Source organism: Bombina bombina, chromosome 3, assembly GCF_027579735.1.
Source record: "Bombina bombina isolate aBomBom1 chromosome 3, aBomBom1.pri, whole genome shotgun sequence".
In the NCBI taxonomy this organism is placed as follows: domain Eukaryota; kingdom Metazoa; phylum Chordata; class Amphibia; order Anura; family Bombinatoridae; genus Bombina; species Bombina bombina.
Window position 1 is genome coordinate 16247173 of NC_069501.1, and position 21663 is coordinate 16268835.

A 21663-nucleotide genomic window follows, 5' to 3' on the forward strand; every position below is an offset into this window, starting at 1 on the left:
TGAGAGCCTCCAAAGTTTCTGGGAATTCAATTCTTGACAATTCGTCTTTTAGGTGTCAGAGAGCCCCAGATGAAACTGATTTCTTAAAGCCACAGGGTTCCATTGTGACTCGGTAGCCCAAAGCTGGAATTCGGCCACATAGTCCTCCACTGGTCTTTTTCCCTGTTTTAGAGTCCTTAAATTGTTGTCAGCAACAATCTGAGTATTGGTGTCTTCATATAGCAGGGCCATGGTCTTAAAGAAATTTTCCAGAGAATCCAGTACAGGGTCCTGATTTTCAATAAATCTATCAGCCCAAGACCTAGGTTCCCCTGCGAGGTAAGAAATGGCAGTGCAAGCTTTAATGCGTTCATTATAGTAGGTTTTAGGTCTCATAGAGAATAACAAAAGGCAGGCATTGCGATATTCACGGAATTTAGAACGTACCCCACAAAAAACAGTAGGTGGATTAATATGTGGTTCAGGATGTTCTGCCTGTTTTTGGGTCATGAAATCATTTAAAAGTCTTTTTAACGTGTTATTCTCATTTTGTATAGTTGTTAATCCCTGAGCTAGGATATCAACCTTCTGATTTAGTGAAGTGATTTCATTTGTTAAAGATGCAGGATCCATTTTGATTTATAGGGTTAATTTTTAAAGGCTTGTTTATTCTGTTATGACTGCTTTTATAATTCAATAAAATATTGAATTTGTAGCTGCTCCTTTATTTCAACTCACAATGTTTTTCTTTATGAGTGAAGACAATGTTAGAACAGCACTTTTATTTGTAGCAGTGAAATGTCAGCAAGACAGACTTAATTAAATTCAGTGTAGTTATTTGTAGCAATAAGCCTTTTTTCAGTGTTTGCTTAAGATAGCTTGTTAAAGATATGCAGCAGACAGGAATTACAAAAAATAACTAAAAAACGTTGTTATTAGCAACTGATGCAAGTAAGAATAAAGGTTGCCTTTTAACACAGAAAAATAGCAGTCTCTTTTAAGCACACAGGTGAATGTGGAGACCAGTGTTAACCTCACAGAACAGCAGTGTTAATTGTTGCAGACAATGATTGAGATATAAACAAGGTAATGCTAGATGTATTTACAAAATCTATACAGGCTGTATCCAGAAGTTATTATAAAGAAATACTTGCGGTTCAGGCTGTTAGCAGTGTGAATTTAGTTGGCAGTTGATACAAGCAGCTTTAAATGCAGAAAACAAATGCAGGGCGGATTGATGCTGTGGTTCAGCTGCAGAAATCAAGTAGTAGGCTTTAAGTAAAATAACTTCACTCTAGATAGAGTTTAAGGCTGTGGGTTTTGAAATATATCTTGCAAGCTTTTAGAAGTAGATATTTAGATTGGTTTAGCAAAGAATCCAGGAGCTTTGATTGAAGTAGAATCCACTTGCATAGACTGGGAGTTTGCTGGTAGCTGAGAAAGCAAATTAACTTCAATAAACAAGCAAAGTTCAGGTGTAAGCCTCAAACCTTTATGGGAAGGTGATGAGAGGCGGGACAAAGTAGTTAAAGGTACAGGGAGACCTGACACTGTATTAAGAAAACCAGCTTACATCTAAATCCAAATTCAAACCTGTCTCCTTATATATTTTATAATTAGAATTACACCCCCTTAATTCGCTTATACTTTACATACACCCCTAAATCTAAATTCCCTCATATTGTTATCATGTACTTAAAATAATATTTGTATTGTCGGTATATACTAGGTATACAATATCATTTATTATTATATCAGCAGTAATCTCCAGCAAAAAATGTTGGAGAACTTATCTTAGCAGTTGCTAACCAATAAAATGTATATACGTAACAATTAAAAAATAATATTTTTTTCCTAAATGTTTGATTAGTTAAATTCATAGACACATTGAAATTATATTTATATAGAAACTAGATTATGGCCTCTATTTATCAAGCTGTCAACCGCAAATACGCGTATTTGGGGCGAGCCTGATTCGCCTTAGTTATCAAACCCTACAGACCGGCAAAAGTAGAATTTAGTGACGTAACATAAGATCCGCCGGTTTCAGTCCGACACAGATCGATGCTTACATCACTACAGATGTTCCGAATGCAAGTTCGGCACTATCTGACTACTTTTGCTAGTTATCAAATAACTAGCAGGTACGCTCTGCACTTTTCCGGCCCAGTGTACCTAGTTTTCAATCTGCTGCCCTGGAAGCGGCGGATGCCATAGGAATCAATGGGAGTCTGAAAGCAGCAAAAGCTCATGTTCACTGCTGCCCGATATCCCATTGATTCCTATGGGAAGTGTCTACACCTAACACCCTAACATGTACCCCGAGTCTAAACACCCCTAATCTGCCCCCCCCTACACTGCCGCCACCTACATTATACTTATTAACCCCTAAACCGCCGCTCCCGGAGCCCACCGCCACTCTAATAAACTTCTTAAACCCTAAACCGCCACTCACGGACCCCGCCACAACTAAATAAAGTGTTTAACCCCTAAACTGCCACTCCCGGAGCCCATCACCACCTATATTATATATATTAACCCCTAATCTGCCCCCCCTACACCGCCGCCACTATATTAAATTTATTAACCCTAAACCTAAGTCTAAGTCTAACCCTAACACCCCCTAACTTAAATATAATTTAAATAAATCTAAAAAAATATTCCTATAATTAACTAAATTATTCCTATTTAAAACTAAATACTTACCTATAAAATAAACCCTAAGATAGCTACAATATAACTAATAGTTACATTGTATCTAGCTTAGGGTTTATTTTTATTTTACAGGCAAGTTTGTATTTATTTTAACTAGCTACAGTAGTTATTAAATAGTTATTAACTGTTTAATAACTACCTAGTTAAAATAAATACAAAAGTACCTGTAAAAAAAAACCTAACCTAAGTTACAATTACACCTAACACTACACTATAATTAAATTAATTACCTAAAATTAACTACAATTAAATAAAATTAAATAAAATTATCTAAAGTTCAAAAAAACCACTAAATTACAGAAAATAATAAAATAATTACAAGAATTTTAAACTAATTACTCCTAATCTAATGCCCCTAATAAAATAAAAAAGCCCCCCAAAATAATAAAAAGCCCTACCCTTAAAAGGGCTTTTTGCGGGGCATTGCCCCAAAGTAATCATCTCTTTTACCTGAAAAAAAATTACAATACCCCCCAACATTAAAACCCACCACCCACACACCCAACCCTACTCTAAAACCCACCCAATCCCCCCTTACACACTAACACTAACCCCTTGAAGATCACCTTACTGTCAGTATATTTATAAAAATCTTAGCAGTTTTCTCCAAACAATGTGTGAATATATGGCAGGGAATATATTTAACAATCTTTCTTTAAACAAAACCCACAATCAATATACTTTTACTAAGACAATAAAATGAATATAAATATCTGAATTCTTTTTTATTAGTAAATTACTATGAACACGTTGATATATATTTGTAATAATTAGAATATGAGTCAATATTATATGTGTTAAAACAAAAACTATTTAAAATGCAAAGCTTATGCAAATTTACCTTTATAAACCAGCTTTTCCTTCAGAGCTGCATTTAAAATATTACAATGAGACTTAAAATAACAGCTACTAATATTCAGTGATATAATTAACAGTGCATATAATCAATAGGATAATATATATATTCTGCTATTTAACTGCAATTTATCCGAATACAATATTAACTTAAAACATCAGAAATTGCACAGATAAGTTACTTAGCCTACCAGATACAAATTTAAACAATACATAGGCTTATGAAATACTAACTTGAAATACCAACTGCTTCTTTAAATCTATTAGTTGTAATTTAACTGTAGTGACTATGCACATAACTTATTTTAAAACATCACATGTAATTTCAATACTTTACCAGATAAACAAATTTGTAGTGGTCTTTAGGTCATCTCATTCGAAGGAAAGTTAATTGCATATATCAAGGTAAAGTTATCAGCTTCTTGCTTAGTGAAATGTTCCCAGGTATGGCAGCCAAAATTAGATCACCAGTCTCAGCAAGTTACAGAACAACCGTCCCTTGTGCATTCACTACTCCTGTTATATGTAATCATTGATGACCTGTTTCGTTCACGCCCTTTTTCCTTGTCCCTTCTGATTGGTTCACCCAGTGAATGTAGGTTGCCAAGGAGATGCATTCTTTAACAGCCAATTGTCTCCTGGCTGCAATATCTGCATCTGTCCATCGGGGGGTCACATGACACACAAAACAAATACACCTAACCATTTCTAAACATTTGAAAGAGATTATTTCTTTAAAATATGTAATAACTGCCATAATTTCTTGCATTAATAAGTTATATTTATTGTATGCATTGGGCTAGGTCACAATATTTATTCTGATCAATTTGATATGAAAAATCATGTGTCTAACATTATATTAAAATAATTTATCCTGTTAATTATTCTGAAATTAATGGCAATTATATATCTAATATGTTTTCAGAGCTGTGTTTAAACTTTCATAACCATCTATTATATAATCATATGACATGATTCAGGTATCCCATGCAGGCACTTCATCTGAAAAATAGAAAAATTATGTTACTTATGATTAGACCATGGGATTATTACAGTTTGAATCTATTTTTCTTATATCTAATCACTGCAGCAATTATTTATTTAGTATAATACGAACCATTTCAACATATATTTACTATTTGAATCATTTCAAACATATCTGAAACTATTGGCCTCATTCCATTTGTAAAATGTATTTAATTTTACTTATGCTACATGGATTGTAAATGCTAATCTGTCTGCTCTCAGTAAATTTCAAAGTTACACCATAGCACGTGTCTTTGTTGGCTAAGGCCTTCACTGCCCCACCCACATAGCATGGGGTCAATCCATGAGTAGTTGTAAAAGTCACAATACAACAAATTTTCTGTTTAGCTAGCAATGCAGACGTGTATTTGATGTTTAGGGGCAATTAACATCTATGTGCATAAAAACTATTTCCCTATGATTTTGACCAGCTTCAAAAGGGTATTCCAGATACCTCGTCCTCACTCATAACATGGGGTATAGAGTGCTATGAAATTTGCACTTCCTAATTAAGAAGCAAATGTTTCAGTGTCAGAGGGAAATTTTAATTAGAAATCTGGTATGGATTTCATTTTCACACTCTAGCTAGAAATGTCATCCAGACGGCATCTTCTATCTTCATCCATCCAGGGTGGAGCAGCTCCATCTTCAAGACATCCGACGCGGAGCATCCTCTTCTGGCAACGTCTTCTTCCTGAATGAATGTTCCTTTAAATGACGTCATCCAAGATGCGTCCCTTGAATTCCGATTGGCTGATAGAATTCTATCAGCCAATCGGAATTAAGGTAGGAAAAATCCTATTGGTTGATAGAAGATGCAGTCTGGATGAAGACTTCTGCCCGTGTGGAGGACCTCTTCTGCCCAGGTTCAATGAAGACTTCTGCCTGTCTGGAGGACACTTCGCCTGGCTTCATTGAGGACTTCGGCCCGGTTGGGTGAAGACTTCTCAAGGTAAGGTGATCTTCAAGGGGTTAGTGTTAGGTTTTTTTAAGGGGGGATTGGGTGGGTTTTAGAGTAGGGTTGGGTGTGTGGGTGGTGGGTTATAATGTTGGGGGTGTATTGTAATTTTTTTTTCAAGTAAAAGAGCGGATTACTTTGGGGCAATACCCTGCAAAAGGCCCTTTTAAGGGCTATTTGTAATTTAGTGTAGGGTAGGGCTTTTTTACTATTTTGGGGGGCTTTTTTAATTTATTAGGGGGATTAGATTAGGTGTAATTAGTTTAAAATTCTTGTAATTATTTTATTATTTTCTGTAATTTAGTGGTTTTTTTTGTACTTTAGATAATTGTTTTTAATTGTATTTAATTGTAGTTAATTTAGGGATTTAATTTAATTATAGTGTAGTGTTAGGTGTAATTGTAACTTAGGTTAGGTTTTATTTTACATGTACTTTTGTATTTATTTTAGCTAGGTAGTTATTAAATAGTTAATAACTATTTAATAACTATTGTACCTAGTTAAAATAAATACAAACTTGCCTGTAAAATAAAAATAAACCCTAAGCTAGCTACAATGTAACCATTAGTTATATTGTAGCTAGTTTATCGTTTATTTTACGGGTAAGAATTTAGTTTTAAATAGGAATAATTTATTTAATGATAGCAATATTTATTTATATTTATTTAAATTATATTTAAGTTAGGGGGTGTTAGGGTTAGGGTTAGACTTAGGTTTAGGGGTTAATAAATATAAAGTAGGTGGCGGCAGTGTAGGGGGGGCAGATTAGAGGTTAATAAATATAATGTAGGTGGCGGTGGGCTCCGGGAGCGGCAGTTTAGGGGTTAAACACTATATTTAGTTGCGGTGGGGTCTGGGAGCGGCAGGAGAGGGGTTAATATGTATAATGTAGGTGGCGGTGGGCTCTGGGAGTGGCGGTTTAGGGGTTAATAACTTTATTTAGTTGCGGGGGACTCTGGGAGCAGTGGTTTAGGGGGTAAAACAGTATAGTATATTTTGGGTGCTTAGTGACAGGGTACCAATAAAGCTGTGAAAAAGCTGAATAGCAGCGAGATCAATGACTGTTAGTTAACAACAGTCCGCTGCTCATTGCCCCATTGTCAGGATAGATTAAGTCCAGAGTTAGACCCAAATGCTAGAATGAGGTTTGTAAACACCCTAGCACTGTGAGTATATATCAGGACCTGACCCTGCAACAGCTACAGTAATATACTCACTGAAATAAACTGGAAGTTGGCACAGCAGGGTCAGGAGAAGAAACTTTGTGTAGATAGGGTTAACCAAAAGAGTAATCAAGCAAGCAATATCCAGCAATGTGTAATCAGGCAGGTAGGGGTTAACCAGTAGAGTAATCAAGCAAGCAATGTCCAGCAATGTGTAATCAGGCAGATAAGGATTAACCAATAGAGTTATGAAACAAGCAATGTCCAGCAACGTGTAATCAGGCAGTTTGGGGTTAACCAGTAGAATTGTCAAACAAGCAATGTCCAGCAATGAGTAATCAGGCAGTTTGGGGTTAATCAGTAGAAAAGTCTAGCAAGCAAAGTTCCAGCAACGTGTAATCAGGCAGTTTGGGGTTAACCAGTAGAATTGTCAAACAAGCAATGTCCAGCAACGTGTAATCAGGCAGTTTGGGGTTAACCAGTAGAATTATCAAACAAGCAATGTCCAGCAACGAGTAATCAGGCAGTTTGGGGTTAACCAGTAGAATTGTCAAACAAGCAATGTCCAGCAACGAGTAATCAGGCAGTTTGGGGTTAATCAGTAGAATAGTCTAGCAAGCAAAGTTCCAGCAACGTATAATCAGGCAGTTTGGGGTTAACCAGTAGAATTGTCAAACAAGCAATGTCCAGTTATCAGGTATCAGGCAGGTAGGGGTTAAGCAGGGTTGAAGTTAAACAAGCCAGCAATACAAGAAGTTCAAAAGGTACTCACAAGCTGTGAAATCAGAACAAACAGGCACCGAAGAGAGGAGACGACGGAATAAGAAGACCTTCTGACGTCAGCAGAAGGGGCCGGTGCGAAACAGGGTTGCTAGGCAACCAAGGAAGCGCTACCGCGCCGAAACAACCAAGGAGGAGAAAGGGATCAGCAGCAGAGCGATCGGGACAGTGCCCCCTCCTCAAGGACCCCTCCGGGGAACACGAACAGGTTTTGAAGGATTCTGGGCGTGGAACTGTTTGATCAAAGCAGAGGTGCGGACATGAGAAGCAGGTTCCCAGGAACGTTCAGTGATGGGATATCCCTTCCAATGGACCAAATAAAATAAATGGTTACCCCTTAATTTGGAATCAAGAATTTGACTGATCTCAAATTCTGAAGTACCATCCACAAGAAACGGAGAGGGAACTTTACATTTGGTGGAAAACCGGTTAGAGACTGCTGGTTTAAGAAGAGATGTGTGAAATACAGGATGAATCTTCAGGGTGTCCGGTAAAGCCACCCTGTAGGCAGTAGAACATACCTTGGAAACAATCCTAAATGGTCCAATGTATTTAGGACCCAATTTAGCACAAGGTTGTTTGAGTCGAATGAATCTGGTGAAAATCCAAACCTTGTCTCCAGTGCGAAATGAAGGCGCCTTACGGCGTTTGCGATCAGCAAATCGTTTATACTTTTGAGAAGAGAGGAGAAGAATTTCCTGAATCTTCTTCCAGTGTTTACAGAGATTCTTCACAGTTCGATCTTCTCCAGGAACTCCAGAACCCCCAGAAGACATAGGAAAAGTTCTAGGTACAAATCCATAGGCTGCCTTGAAAGGAGAAGTCTGTAAAGAAGAATTGAAATGGGAATTGTAAGCAAGTTCTGCTAAAGGAAGAAGTTGAGACCAATTGGAGTGCTGATGATGATGATGAAGAATTAAACTTCTTGGAGAAGAACCCCACAGGAAGAATTTTGCTAGTAACAGGATTTCGTTGAGATAGCACAGCCCCAGCAGCGATCAGAGAAGCATCCACTTCAAGGATGAATTGGAGACTCGGAACTGGATGGCAAAGGATAGGAGCTGAAGTAAATGCAGACTTCAAAGATTCAAAGGCCTGTAAGGCTTTATCAGACCAATGCTTGCAATCCTGACCCTTCTTAGTAAGAGCTGTAAGGGGTGCCGAGATGTTAGCAAAGTCTTTTATGAATTTACTGTAGTAATTGGCAAACCCCAGAAATCTCTGAAGAGATTTTAAGGAAGTTGGTCTAGGCCAATCTATAATAGCCGACAGTTTGTCAGAATCCATCTTAAATCCAGACGGAGAAATGATGTAGCCCAAGAAATGAATAGATTCTTGATGAAAAGAGCACTTTTCAAGCTTGGCAAAGAGAGAATTTTCACGTAATCTCTGGAGTACTAGTTTAACATGATGAACGTGATCCTGTAAAGTCTGAGAATAAATCAAAATATCATCAATATAGATAATGACGAATTGATTAAGATAGTCTCTGAATATTTCATTAACAAAATGTTGAAAAACTGCAGGGGCATTGCATAACCCAAAAGGCATAACTGAATATTCATAGTGCCCGAACCTAGTGTTGAAGGCTGTTTTCCACTCGTCCCCTTTACGAATCCTGACCAAATTATATGCCCCACGAAGATCCAATTTGGTAAAGATGGAAGCACCCTGGAGACGATCAAACAATTCGGGAATGAGAGGAAGAGGATAACAATTCTTGATTGTAATCTGATTAAGAGCACGATAGTCAATGCAAGGACGAAGACCTCCATCTTTTTTTTCAACAAAGAAAAAACCTGCTCCTACCAGAGAGGAAGAAGGGCGAATAAAACCTTGGGCCAAATTATCCTTGATGTATTCTTCGAGTGAAACATTTTCTTGACGAGAAAGTGGGTATGTTTTACCCTTAGGAAGAGGTGCTCCAGGTAGTAGGTCAATGGGACAATCAAAGGTCCGGTGTGGAGGTAATATTTCAGCATCTTTCTTAGAAAAGACATCACAAAAATAATGATATTGTACAGGCAAGGAATCAGGAATGTCCAAAACTGCCACAACTGTACTAGAAGGTTTGGGAGTATTCTGAAGACACTGTTTGAAACAAGAAGATCCCCAAGTAACAAGTTCCCCTTTAGACCAGGAAAAAAACGGATCATGAAGTTGAAGCCAAGGAAGTCCCAAAATTAAAGGAAACTGAGAAGAGATGATGTCAAAACAAATGGTTTCTGAATGAAGTACTCCTACAGACATGAGAAGTGGTATCGTAGAATATTGAATGATTCCAGAACCTAAGGTTTGACCACTGACAGTAGTGACCTTAATTACTTGGCTCTTGAAAAGCAAAGGAATCCGAAAGGCATTGACAAAATCCGAATCCATAAACATTCCTGCAGCTCCAGAATCGATGAGTGCTTGAGCCTGGAATTTGGTGTTGCCAAAACGGAAGGTGACTGGAACAAACAGCTTGGGATTGAGGGTAGAAAAAGATCTTTGGCTTAACTCAGTCCCTCTTACTGGAGTTAAGCCCTGGCTTTTACTGGACGGGTTGGACAATCTTTTAACATATGCCCCTTAATACCACAGTAAAGACATAGTCCAAGATTACGCCTTCTGAGACATTCAGCTTCAGATAACTTAATTGCACCAACCTCCATGGGTTCACTTGATTCAGAGATAGAAGTATTCGGAGCAGGAAGGTTTGGTTAACGAGACATAGGACGGAAAGTAGATTTGATAAAGGATCTTCTGTTACGGTCACGTTCATGGAGACGCTCAGAGTAACGAGCATCTAACTTGATACATAAATTGATGAGTTCTTCTAGAGAATCAGGAAGATCCCTATAAACCAGTTCGTCTTTTAAACGATCACAAAGACCTTTACGAAACGCTGCACGCAGGGCCCCATGATTCCACATAGTTTCAGCAGCTTAAGTCCGGAATTCTATAGCGTATTGTGCTACAGAAAGAGAACCCTGTCTTAAATCTAAAAGTCCTGCTTCGGCAGCCGCTGACTTTCCAGGTTTATCAAACATGGAAGAAAATATGGATACAAAAGTGTCAATATCGTGGAGCAAATGATCATCCTTTTCCAACAGTGGAGAAACCCAAGCCAAGGCTTTACCGTTCATAAGAGAAATCAAAAAGGTGATCTTGGAGGAAGAGGAAACAAACATCTGAGGATTATTTCTGAAGTGAAGACGGCACTGATTAAGAAATCCTCGACAGTCTTCAGGATTGCCGTCATATTTATCCGGTAGCGGAATTCTGTGAATTAACTGTTCTGCATGTTGTGGTGGAATAAATGCAGGGTTGGAAGTGGCCACAGGAACAACAGGTGTTGCAGAGCCTTGTGAAGGTGGAGAAAGATTATGCAAAAGAGCAGTAATTTGATCCAACTTAGAATCCAGGGATTGCAGGTGTGCAGAGTGGGTTCCAAGAAGCTGTCCCTGTAGAGCCACAGCTCCGGATAACTCACCAGGGTCCATTATATGGCCTGTTTGTAATGTCAGGATAGATTAAGTCCAGAGTTAGACCCAAATGCTAGAATGAGGTTTGTAAACACCCTAGCACTGTGAGTATATATCAGGAACTGACCCTGCGACAGCTACAGTAATATACTCACTGAAATAAACTGGAAGTTGGCACAGCAGGGTCAGGAGAAGAAACTTTGTGTAGATAGCGTTAACCAAAAGAGTAATCAAGCAAGCAATATCCAGCAACGTGTAATCAGGCAGGTAGGGGTTAACCAGTAGAGTAATCAAGCAAGCAATGTCCAGCAACGTGTAATCAGGCAGATAAGGATTAACCAATAGAGTTATCAAACAAGCAATGTCCAGCAACGTTTAATCAGGCAGTTTGGGGTTAACCAGTAGAATTGTCAAACAAGCAATGTCCAGCAATGAGTAATCAGGCAGTTTGGGGTTAATCAGTAGAATAGTCTAGCAAGCAAAGTTCCAGCAACGTGTAATCATGCAGTTTGGGGTTAACCAGTAGAATTATCAAACAAGCAATGTCCAGCAATGTGTAATCAGGCAGTTTGGGGTTAACCAGTAGAATTATCAAACAAGCAATGTCCAGCAACGAGTAATCAGGCAGTTTGGGGTTAACCAGTAGAATTGTCAAACAAGCAATGTCCAGCAACGAGTAATCAGGCAGTTTGGGGTTAATCAGTAGAATAGTCTAGCAAGCAAAGTTCCAGCAACGTGTAATCAGGCAGTTTGGGGTTAGCCAGTAGAATTGTCAAACAAGCAATGTCCAGTTATCAGGTATCAGGCAGGTAGGGGTTAAGCAGGGTTGAAGTTAAACAAGCCAGCAATACAAGAAGTTCAAAAGGTACTCACAAGCCGTGAAATCAGAACAAACAGGCACCGAAGAGAGGAGACGCCGGAATAAGAAGACCTTCTGACGTCAGCAGAAGGGGCCGGTGTGAAACAGGGTTGCTAGGCAACCAAGGAAGCGCTACCGCGCCGACACAACCAAGGAGGAGAAAGCGATCAGCAGCAGAGCGATCGCGACACCTGTACTTGGTGCGCAGCTTTTTGACAGATTTTTTGGTTATTTTGGAGAACGTATTCAGGTCCGCGGCAGCGATGTTAGGCGATCTTAGGCGAGTGTATTGGTGCGGCGAATGCAGGTAAGTTGACAACTTGATAAGTAGGGGCTTATGAATCAATTGTGCACGATTATTCCGTTACAATATTCTATACAACAGATCCAAAAATATATCTTTAAAAATTAACCTTACAATAAATACCACAAATGAGAATCCCAGCACAGTCTATAATTTAATGCCCAATATGGATTATAAACTTATTCTGTTTAATTCACCACACCTAGAGAAGTTTATATATAATTTGTAAGAGATTCCACAATAATAAGCCTGACTTAGAGATATGAAATACAAAGGCCTTTATATGCCAGTTAATCTGGCCTGAAATAACCTCTTATTTAGCCACAATAAAATAAATTTTAAAATATATCACAATAGCTACAAATAACTTAATAAATATTAATGCCTGACCTTCTTCTCAATAACAATTGACTTAGTGCTAGTATATTTATTTCTGGACTATGCAAGGCTATGAAACATATATTAAAATGCAAATATTCTTTTAAATCATTGGCTACAATTAGACTACAGCAACAGCTTTAGAGTACCTTGATTTAAATATTAAATTTACAATTGCTTATACTTTACCAGATCACCAGGTGAGAGTTCAGTTAATATCCAAATATGTCTATCGTCATATTTTTAGGGGATTTATGCACAATTGGAAGATAATTAATCCTGATAATCTATTGTCCACAAACAGTGTTCCAACGAATTTGTCTTACAGAAAACTGTGTTTGCACACTCTTGTCTCTCTGTAAGTATAAAGGCAGCAAGCAGGATTTCACAGTCACCAAGAAAAATTTCCAGCAAAAAGCCCCATTCTCTGTGTGAAAGGAGATTTTGTCTGAGACCAACTCCTCCCCATTTCCTAATCAGTCAATAGATTTGGATACGCATTTCTCTGATTGGCTCCTGGGAATGCTGTTTTTAACAGCCAAATACCTTTTGGTTGTAATACTGGATTTAGGCCATCGGGGACAACAGACAAAGAAAAACAGTATCCTTATCAATATATATATATATATATATATATACTGTATATATATATACATATATATATATATATATATATATATATATATATATATATATAGATAGATAGATAGATAGATATTGTTAGATATTTTTATCAAATGACTATTTTTTTACATTTATAGTCTCCTAGTTTTAATAAACTATATGCTCCAAATATGGCCCATCTTGTCTGACCGAGCACGTAATTATAAGTCCAAACATGAGTATTCCACCTATAATATTTTCGAAAATTAATGTGTCATCTTTTCCATTTATTATAAATATTGTATATTGGTGGATATCATTTTAATATTCAGGGAGGCCTATTTATCAAAGCGACAACTTTGTTGCATTCGACAGCACCAATACGCTCGCCTAACATCGCCTAACATCGCGGCCGTGGACCTGAATACGATCTCCATATTTATCAAAAAAGCCATGCACCAAGTATGGGGTGATGAGCAGCGGACTGTTGTTAACTAGCAGTCATGGATCTCGCTGCTATTCGGCTTTTTACCAACTTTATTTATACCCAGGTAAAAAACGACACTATTCCTCACATACAGTGCTTAAACTTTCACAGGTATGATAGCCTGTTATGATGCACACCCTTAATTAATCAATATATTACATATTACTATAAGAGAAGAAAGGAGGCCTCAATCTAGTATTAGGCCTCTGAAAAGACAGGGAATACAGCACTCTTTATATTTATATAAAGCACGTATTTATTATAACACAGTTCCAATTCCAGAACTGAAACAAATTAAGCAAATATAGGTAAAGTAAAACAAATATATATATATATATATATATATATATATATATATATATATATATATATATATATATACAAAGTATCAAGTACCCCACACACTGCAGTCATTCATATACATTCTAAAACACACTATAATAGGCACTGAAATCTATACCTAATCATAAAAATCTTATGTGGCCACAATGACTAGGAAAGAACAGCGCTGTCACTTTAATAAAAAATCTTTGCAAAGACAATAAAAAATAAATCATTTCATGGTACCATGCAAACAGTCCATTTCCAAAAAGTAATTATATAGTGATGTCAAGTAATAGCTGTATGTTGATAAAGTCAGAATAGGTCTCCAAACAAATGTGTCAGGAAAAGCGTTAGTATGGTAAACAGGCAAGCAGGTTAATAAGCAGGAAATTAGCATATGTGTTTCCAGTTCCTTATTACAATGCTTCTTAAACCTTACGGTGCATATAGTGTAAATAGGGGGACCGTTACCTTCCGCAACTAGGCTTCACAGGAATTTACCGCAAAAGTTCTACTAACATGGTAAGATATTACCTGAAGCCTCCAGCCCCTTCCTTTGCCACACCTTAGGTTTTCTTCCGTTACCTGCAGTCTCTCTCCAAGATTTCAAAAATCCACACTGCTTAGACTGTACCCCTGTCTCCCAAACGCTTCCAGCGTAGTCTCGCCAGACCTGTTGTTCCGTGTTGCTCCACTTCACAGCAGCGTACTTGTTTTTTCAGCTCTGTGAGTTACTCCTTGTGGAAAGTGCATTCATGTGAGTACTTCAAAATTAAACACAAAACAGCCACGGAGCAGTTCCTCCTAAGTCTCATAAATTGTCCAGTTGGTACCCCTCTTTTTACACTAGCTGGATGACCACTGGAAGCTTCAAGGATACTGTTTGTGGCTGTATCCTTTATGAAGTTTTCTGTGATAAGCACAGTCCCTTGTTTCTTAATCTTAATATCCAAGAAGTTTAGCTCACTCACATTTATTTAAGATGGTAAAAAGATATTTCTATCATTCTTGTTTAAGTTTTTCAATAAATTATTGTAGAATATCCACCGGGCCATCCCATAGAAGCAGGATGTCATCCACATACCGAACCCATAGATACACATATTTCTCCACAATGTCTCCATGTTTATCAAAAAACATCCGCTAGTTCCCATGCACCCAAATGTAGGCATGCATATGTGCGGTCCCAATTCTTTCAAGCTGATACATTTTTTCTATTGTTGCATCATTCAAGATCTTAAAAAGATCAGATTGTGATTTCTTTATTGGATTGAAGCGTAGCTTAGCATATTGTTAAGGGCTGTCCTTTCCTTATGGGTCAGATTGTCATTAAACAACAATTTGTCATTAGTGATGTCGCGAACCTAAAATTTTCGGTTCGCGAACCGCGGACTCGAACTTCCGGTTTTGTTCGCGAACGCGCGAACCGCGCGAACCGCCATTGAATTCAATAGGCAGGCGAACTTTAAAACCTACAAGGACTCTTTCTGGCCACAATAGTGATGGAAAAGTTGTTTCAAGGGTCCTAACACCTGGACTGTTGCATGCTGGAGGGGGATCCCTGGCAAAACTCCCATGGAAAATTACATAGTTGATGCAGAGTCTGCTTTTAAGCCATAATGGGTCTAAATCAACTAACATTCCCAAAGTGGCTGTCTCAAAACATCCCGGACAGAAGATAGATTGATAGTGATAAATAGGATAGATAGCTATACATAGATTGATAGTTAGATAGAATCGATAGAAGAGAAATAGATAGATTTGTTAGATATATAATTACCCTAATAAATTCTAATAATCAAACATGCGTTCTTGGACCCAACTAGCTTGTGTCAATTAGTACTTTTCTTAGCACTTTAATCCCTGTTCCCCCCCCCCTATCGTGGGAGTTCTATATGGCCTGCCAGATTACCCTGAAAAATTATAATAATAAGACATGTGGTCTGCTACCTATTTTAACGAGGTTGTGTTTTAAGTACTACCATTCTTAGCACTTTAATCTCTGTAACTCCCCCTATTTGGTGAGGTCTATACGGCCTGGATGATTACCCATACAAAATATAATAATAAGACATCTGCTCTTGGTCTGCGACCCATGGTAACTATGTTGTGTTAATTAGTAATGTCCTTCGCATTTTAATAGCTGTTACTCATACTCACCCTATCGGTGGAGGTCTATATGGCCTGCATGATTACCCTTACAAAATATAACAACCAAACATATGTTCTGGGACCCATAGTAAGTAGGTTGTGTTATGTAGTACTGTTCTTTGCATTTTCATACCTGTTACAACACCAAATGGTGGCAGGTCTATCTGTCCTTCATGATTAGCTGCACCCAAACCCAAAAAAAAGCCGAGTGGTCTTAGACTAACACCCATGGCTAACTCTGTTGTTTCAATTAGTACTATTCTTAGCACTTTCATCCCTGTTACGGGCGGTCTACATGGCCATCATGATTAACCGAACAAAATACTACAATCCAACCTTTGCTCAGTCTTCATAGGCCCTTCATTGTCTGTATTTTGATAGTACAGTTTTTATAGCTGATACAACACCGAATGTTGTCAGCTCTATATGGCCTGCATGATTAGCTGCACCCAATACAAAAATAAATCCAAGCGGTCTTGGATTGACACCCATGGCTAACTCTGTTGTTTCAAGTAGTACTATTCTTAGCACTTTCATCTCATCATCCCTGTTACTTCCAGGACTCTCGGTGGTGGTGGTCTACATGGCCATCATGATTAGCCTAACCAAATACTACAATCCAACCTTGGCTCAGTCTTCCTAAGGCCCTTCATTGGCTGTATTTTGCTAGTACTGTTCTTATTACTATGGTGGTCTACATGGCCATCATGATTAGCCTAACCAAATACTACAATCCAACCTTGGCTCAGTCTTCCTAAGGCCCTTCATTGGCTGTATTTTGGTAGTACTGTTCTTATTAGTTTAATAGCTGATACAACACTGAATGTTGTCAGCTCTATATGGCCTGCATGAATAGCCGCACCCAAAGCCAAAAAAAAGCCAAGCGGTTTTGCACTAACACCCATGGCTAACTCTGTTGTTTCAAGTTCTACTATTCTTAGCTCTTTCATCTCATCATCCCTGTTACTTCCAGGACTCTCGTGGTGGTGGTCTACATGGCCATCATGATTAGCCTAACCAAATACTACAATCCAACCTTGGCCCAGTCTTCCTAAGGCCCTTCATTGGCTGTATTTTGGTAGTACTGTTCTTATTAGTTTAATAGCTGATACGACACCGAATGTTGTCAGCTCTATATGGCCTTCATGAATAGCCGCACCCAAAGCCAAAAAAAAGCCAAGCGGTTTTGCACTAAAACCCATGGCTAACTCTGTTGTTTCAAGTTCTACTATTCTTAGCTCTTTCATCTCATCATCCCTGTTACTTCCAGGACTCTCGGTGGTGGTGGTCTACATGGCCATCATGATTAGCCTAACCAAATACTACAATCCAACCTTGGCCCAGTCTTCCTAAGGCCCTTCATTGGCTGTATTTTGGTAGTACAGTTCTTATTATTTTTATAGCTGATACAACACTGAATGTTGTCAGCTCTATATGGCCTGCATGATTAGCTGCACCCAATACAAAAATAAATCCAAGCGGTCTTGGATTAACACCCATGGCTAACTCTGTTGTTTCAAGTAGTACTATTCTTAGCACTTTCATCTCATCATCCCTGTTACTTCCAGGACTCTCGGTGGTGGTGGTCTACATGGCCATCATGATTAGCCTAACCAAATACTACAATCCAACCTTGGCTCAGTCTTCCTAAGGCCCTTCATTGGCTGTATTTTGCTAGTACTGTTCTTATTACTATGGTGGTCTACATGGCCATCATGATTAGCCTAACCAAATACTACAATCCAACCTTGGCTCAGTCTTCCTAAGGCCCTTCATTGGCTGTATTTTGGTAGTACTGTTCTTATTAGTTTAATAGCTGATACGACACCGAATGTTGTCAGCTCTATATGGCCTGCATGAATAGCCGCACCCAAAGCCAAAAAAAAGCCAAGCGGTTTTGCACTAACACCCATGGCTAACTCTGTTGTTTCAAGTTCTACTATTCTTAGCTCTTTCATCTCATCATCCCTGTTACTTCCAGGACTCTCGGTGGTGGTGGTCTACATGGCCATCATGATTAGCCTAACCAAATACTACAATCCAACCTTGGCCCAGTCTTCCTAAGGCCCTTCATTGGCTGTATTTTGGTAGTACTGTTCTTATTAGTTTAATAGCTGATACGACACCGAATGTTGTCAGCTCTATATGGCCTGCATGAATAGCCGCACCCAAAGCCAAAAAAAAGCCAAGCGGTTTTGCACTAACACCCATGGCTAACTCTGTTGTTTCAAGTTCTACTATTCTTAGCTCTTTCATCTCATCATCCCTGTTACTTCCAGGACTCTCGGTGGTGGTGGTCTACATGGCCATCATGATTAGTCTAACCAAATACTACAATCCAACCTTGGCTCAGTCTTCCTAAGGCCCTTCATTGGCTGTATTTTGGTAGTACTGTCATCCTTTTGAATAAAAGATTACAGTAAAGGCATTGATTTTAGAAACCCACAGATCATTATTGCAACCGTGAATTTAGAAAAAAAAATTGATTACACAACCGTGACACTTATTTATGCTCAGGCCTTTTTAATACGAGGGTCCCGGAGCCTCAACCGAAACAACAGCATGAAAGAGGAGATATGTCATCCTTTTGAATAAAAGATTACAGGAAAGGCATTGATTTTAGAAACCCACAGATCATTATTTGCAACCGTGAATTTAGAAAAAAAAATTGATTACACACCCGTCACACTTATTTATGCTCAGGCCTTTTTAATACGATGGTCCCGGAGCCTCAACCGAAACAACAGCATGAAAGAGGAGATATGTCATCCTTTTGAATAAAAGATTACAGGAAAGGCATTGATTTTAGAAACCCACAGATCATTATTTGCAACCGTGAATTTAGAAAAAAAAATTGATTACACAGCCGTCACACTTATTTATGCTCAGGCCTTTTTAATACGAGGGTCCCGGAGCCTCAACTGAAACAACAGCATGAAAGAGGAGATATGTCATCCTTTTGAATAAAAGATTACAGGAAAGGCATTGATTTTAGAAACCCACAGATCATTATTTGCAACCGTGAATTTAGAAAAATTTGATTACACACCCGTCACACTTATTTATGCTCAGGCCTTTTTAATACGATGGTCCCGGAGCCTCAACCGAAACAACAGCATGAAAGAGGAGATATGTCATCCTTTTGAATAAAATATTACAGGAAAGGCATTGATTTTAGAAACCCACAGATCATTATTTGCAACCGTGAATTTAGAAAAAAAAATTGATTACACACCCGTCACACTTATTTATGCTCAGGCCTTTTTAATACGAGGGTCCCGGAGCCTCAACCGAAACAACAGCATGAAAGAGGAGATATGTCATCCTTTTGAATAAAAGATTACAGGAAAGGCATTGATTTTAGAAAGCCACAGATCATTATTTGCAAACGTGAAATTAGACAAAAACATTGATTAGACAGCCGTGACACTTATTTATGCTCAGGCCTTTTTAATACGAGGGTCCCGGAGCCTCAATCGAAACAGCATGAAAGAGGAGATATGTCATCCTTTTGAATAAAAGATTACAGGAAAGGCATTGATTTTAGAAACCCACAGATCATTATTTGCAACCGTGAATTTAGAAAAAAAAATTGATTACACAGCCGTCACACTTATTTATGCTCAGGCCTTTTTAATGCGAGGGTCCCGGAGCCTCAACCGAAACAACAGCATGAAAGAGGAGATATGTCATACTTTTGAATAAAAGATTACAGGAAAGGCATTGATTTTAGAAAGCCACAGATCATTATTTGCAACCATGAAATTACACAAAAACATTGATTAGACAGCCGTGACACTTATTTATGCTCAGGCCTTTTTAATACGAGGGTCCCGGAGGCTCAACCGAAACAACAGCATGAAAGAGGAGATATGTCATCCTTTTGAATAAAAGATTACAGGAAAGGCATTGATTTTAGAAACCCACAGATCATTATTTGCAACCGTGAATTTAGAAAAAAAAATTGATTACACAGCCGTCACACTTATTTATGCTCAGGCCTTTTTAATACGAGGGTCCCGGAGCCTCAACCGAAACAACAGCATGAAAGAGGAGATATGTCATCCTTTTGAATAAAAGATTACAGGAAAGGCATTGATTTTAGAAAGCCACAGATCATTATTTGCAACCGTGAAATTAGACAAAAAAATTGATTACACACCCGTCACACTTATTTATGCTCAGGCCTTTTTAATATGAGGGTCCCGGAGGCTCAAACGAAACAACAGCATGAAAGAGGAGATATGTCATACTTTTGAATAAAATATTACAGGAAAGGCATTGATTTTAGAAACCCACAGATCATTATTTGCAACCGTGAAATTAGAAAAAAAAATTGATTACACACCCGTGACACTTATTTATGCTCAGGCCTTTTTAATACGATGGTCCCGGAGCCTCAACCGAAACAACAGCATGAAAGAGGAGATATGTCATACTTTTGAATAAAAGATTACAGGAAAGGCATTGATTTTAGAAACCCACAGATCATTTATATGACCCGTGTAATAGAAAAAAACATTCATTAGACACCGGTTACACTTATTTATCCTCAGGCCTTGTTAATACGAGGGTCCCGGAGCCGCAACTGAAACAACAGCATGAAAGAGGACATATGTCAATCTTTTTGAATTATAGATTACAGGAAAGGCATTGATTTTAGAAACACTGAGATAATTACTTGCAACCGGGAAATAAAAAAAAAATTGAACAGACACCCAGTACACTTTATTATCCATAGGCCTTTTCAGCAGAGGCTCCAGGACCCTCAACAAAAACAAGAGCAGGGAGCTGGGCATAGGAGTACAATAGAGTGTGACAATAATAATCTGAAGGTGAAGATTGCATAGTTGTGGCATTTTAATTTTGTTATCGTGGGAACTTAGTACTTGCAATGACCTTGCTCTGGTGAATCCATATCGCAAATGTGTTATTTAAGGCACTGTTTGTCTATTTTTTTGAATATCAGCATTTGTTAAATGAAGCTCAACTTAGGCTGGTGAGAAACGACCTTTCTTCTGGCTGTTTGCAAATGTTGTGGCTCTGGACAAACATGTGAATAAGGGGCCATCAGCCATATTCTGCACGCAACCCCTTTGATGATTGACGATAAACATGTGTCACCTGCAAGCAGAGCTCGTTACTTCTGTCTAAATCATCTTCCTGGTATGGACAGGCCACTGTTTCCCACAGCAAGTACGAATTTTGAAATACAAGATTGTCTTGAGTATGGTAGGAAACCAAAGTTTATTTAATTCAGTACTATCTATCACCACAAAAAATGAACTTCTTGAAGCAACAAAAATGCCAGCAATTTCATGTGCTTATGGATGACAAGGACATCATGTCCTTTGGTGCACAGAGATGGAGACGATTTTTGCCCTCCCTGTACACTACCCAGATGTCTCAAACATCACCAGAAACACAATACAGCCACTCTTGTGAAGTTCCTGGTGTTCCGGTAGCCATCTCTTTGCGCTCCTAAAGGAATACTTTATCAGTGTTTTTGTATACATCCGACAACAGCTTCGGAGACTGTGGTGACGCACATGTTATTTACTGTTGTTCCAGCTGTGGCAATATCAATTAGCATGAAAAAGTTAAGATTTGTGGG